Source organism: Pseudophryne corroboree, chromosome 8 (genome assembly GCF_028390025.1).
Source record: "Pseudophryne corroboree isolate aPseCor3 chromosome 8, aPseCor3.hap2, whole genome shotgun sequence".
NCBI classification, from domain to species: Eukaryota; Metazoa; Chordata; class Amphibia; order Anura; family Myobatrachidae; genus Pseudophryne; species Pseudophryne corroboree.
Genome location: NC_086451.1, coordinates 284,305,831 through 284,309,624, shown reverse-complemented (window position 1 = coordinate 284,309,624; position 3,794 = coordinate 284,305,831). Strand labels below are relative to the sequence as shown.

The following is a 3,794-nucleotide window of genomic DNA, read 5'->3' as shown; positions in this document are numbered from 1 at the left end:
GCTCCTGTGGTTTGAACTCTAGCCAATTATCTTCTCTTTGTTCATCTTTTATGCTCAATTCTTCTGTTGTGATTAATCAACATTAATGCCAATTTACCAATCATCATCTTCAATTCAGAGTTCATTGCAGCTCAATATAAATACATTCTGTTTGAATTGCTGGTTCATTCCTGTTTCATATTAATCTATCCTACAGTACCTCTCTGAACATGGTACTACAGGTCAAGATATGGGGAGAAACATTACAGGAGAAAGGTCCATCACATAGCCACTTAACACCTATGACACCTCTCTCAACCACTTAGACATACCCTCCAACCCTGGGGTTTTACATCTGTGTGCACTGGCGCCCGTGTTTTAGTTCTGGTTCTAATTCATCATCAGGGGTTGGTTTTGCCAAAACCGGCCTCAAGTGCTTTGGTTTTAGATCTGTTTTTTCTTTTAAATGTGGGTCTTTTTTTTGCTACAGTAATCAGTAATATTAACCTCAAGAACATTAATTTCCAGTCATTTTCAGTTAATGTTGATCACCTCACAGCTTACAATATTGTTTTCATCCAATTTAGGCTAAAAGGTTGCACCAATCTAGGGGGAGTCTGTTGTTCTACAGGAGGGGACGCTGACCAATAAGGAGAGGTCTTTGGAGTGAAAATCAGGGCCCCATTTCTTCTAACAGCCACTGTTCATATGTGATCTTTTAGTCGGGTATGCACCCCTACCTTCTGATGTTTTTTTAAGGACTTAGTTTTTTTCTACATGAATAAAAAGGTTTTTTAAAAGTACATATAACCTTCTCCCATTTTATTCTTTTTGCAATTTGGATAGGGATTCTATCCTACTATAGGGATTGAAGGAGAACACAGAGTATATGAAGTATAAAGACCCACCTGTCACGCCATATTGCAAGGTTTTGCCTGTTAATGATTTGGAAAGGGGGCATCCCCTGATTCAACATTTCTTGGTGACGTGTGGAACACAATAAGAACTATACTTTTGCTTGAACACAAGTTTACGTTTGTAAGTGATTTGCAGAGGGCGGCACCACCAGAATTATTCCCTGTGGGTGACGGTGTTCTACACTCTTATTGGGGTGATGATAAGCTGTTTGTGATTCACATTTATGTGACTGTTTGGATTAGGTGGTAACCCCAACACATTCCCTTCCATTTAAGTGGCTTCAATGTATCTAGAAGTATTGTGTGAAGTGTGCAATTACCTAGACGGTATTAAACGAGGATTTTCCTCTTTGTATTTTTTCCTTTTTTTTCACATGGTAACATCGACTAAGGGATACTGGATGCACCCGCTGTCAGGAATACTGGAGAAATCAGAGCAGTAAAATTTTGCTGTGCTTATGTATTTGTATTATTCTTAAGCACCCATATGAGTATCAGATAATTTGATCATATACTATCATACATTGACTCACCAATTACAATAATTTTATGGCGAAAAATGGTGAATTGGGATTTCCAACATGTTGGATTTCACCAATCCTCTGTCCCATCCATCGAGAGAATAACCACTTCTAAAGGAGGACATTTTTAGGTCCATTTCTGCTCATTAAAACCTTGCAACATAGAAATGTTCTCAATCTTTAAACTCTTTTCATTATTTCAATATTTTCCATACAGAATAATTTTTCTGGATTGAGTAACAAAGGAGTTGTGCATCATGTGAACTGTGCCACCATTTTGTAGAGGACCCCCAGTCAGTAACATAGACATGGTAAAGTATCCATAGAGGAGACATAGGTGTATTTATCATCTATTTAGAGTTGCCACTGAAAGAAGAAAAACTAATCAATTTATTATAAGGTGGTGCTTGAAAATAGAACAGTTTAGCACTGATCGGTGAGGTATACCAGCTGGTAATGGAGATCAGAGTAGCTTGAACACTAAAGGCCTGTTCTGATAGATAAGATTAGTATGATTCCAGTATAGGGTACAAAAGGTCTGAATAACAATAAAATGATCCACAGTGTAAGACTGCAATGGTGTCTAAAAGAAGCCATGAAGAATAGTAACCTCTGAGGTCATTTACAATCTTTGTAACTGTAATTTCTGAAGAATAATGGGAATGGAAAAACAGAATCAGGAGGATATATCAAAAACCTTCTATGTGACTGCATACATCCTTTAGTTAAATTACAGGTATGGCATTCAGACTAACAATGGGAGAAAAAGAAGGCTCTTGTGTGGGCGCACTCTGTACAGGAAAAGAGTTCCTATATTATATATCAAAGAATGTTTAAAACATAACTTTTATTGGTAATAATATAAACATGATTACCCATTCTAAATGATCCATAGAGAAATAAATAAAGAATTGAAAAAATGTTAAAATGTTCTGGTCTCTTTATTCCAAAGAGTGATTGGAAAGGTTGTAGACACTGAATTGTCATACCCCCATTTCCCCTGACCAGTACAGATTTCTGTATTAATCGGACCAAGGAGTGGTCAAAGCATTATTATGAAAATATCCAACTAGGATCACTTATGTTAAGTTGATATGTTGCTAATCAATGGTCACCAGACTTTAACACCTGAATTGTTGACAAATGCCACAATTGTAGGTAGATAAAACACACATTGGGCTGCACTGAACATACACTGAGTAAAAAAGATGGGAAGATGTAGAATAGATATAGTGGTGATACTGCTGTTGGCGTGTCTTCTCACACAGAGAGGAAGCAAATTCCGGCTCTACAACACCAGGTATTCACAGGCAGTCTCCTTTCCTGGTACTAACCCGGCCCAACGCTGTTTAGCTTCCAAGATTGGACGAGATCGGGCGATGGCAGTGTGGTATGATAGTAGAAGATAGTAGTATGCCAATGAGAGTGCACCTATATAGGAAATAATTAAGTAAGAAATGATAAGAAGAATAGAAAAGATAAGGGAAAATATAGGTAGGGTAAGCAAAAATAGGTGGATCTGCTTTCCACGTTAGGTACGGTTCAACAGTACCCACGTTCGTGGTTCCATGCTCCGTGGATCGTGGATGAGAGTCCACGAGACAGGTGAAGGAATGAATTGGTATAAATTAGTATTCTAGAGTAAAGTGGGTTGTGGACCACAATTAGAGATTGTTTAAATTAATGACACAGAGTATCGCTGTGTATAAAACTATTTACCAAAATGATCACCACAGTAAACAGATAATTAGAACAGCCTGCCCGCAAATAATGTCACTAGGATCTTTCTCAAGTGTATCAGTTATCACAGAATATAGTGCTAAGCGGCAGCATTAATGTCATCGCAGAAAAGAATGAATGAACAAATGCATGTATGTTACATACACAATGAATCTTCTCGGCAAAAGATACAGTAACAATATTTACATGCCGACAAATCCACGATCAGTGCAGATCAATTGCTAAAAATAAAACAGTATGATACAAATTCATAATCCTGAATAGGAAGAAAGAACAGCTTGTCTGTGATTTGGAGCGAACCTGACAGACGATATCTGTCCGGTACCACAAAAACATAAACAAATAATCATACAAGTAATGATATAGGAAATAGTAATGTGCTGGCCTCTGTTGGAAGCTGGAATTACAGCCCGTATCCGAGGACAAGCCTCACATAGAAAAAATAATGATAAGCTCTGATAGGCAATTCGTACAGATGCACTAAAGTGTGTCTGAGTGTAATATTACTGTCTGTGTATCCACAGAACAGTAGGGGCTTACGGAACTCCAGATCAGAGGGCAGAGGAACGGACCAGTGCATAGTTAGGTGCATAGAACTGGTGCCATGAAGTCACTCCATGTGCGGACCCCAGTATGG

General features: G+C 38.1%; 1 pseudogene; it reads right to left on the bottom strand.

Annotated features, from left to right (window-relative positions):
* Positions 1 to 2,702: 2,702 nt before the first annotated feature.
* LOC134950612 (5S ribosomal RNA) lies at positions 2,703 to 2,821 on the bottom strand (annotated as a pseudogene).
* Between the last annotated feature and the right edge of the window lie 973 nt (positions 2,822 to 3,794).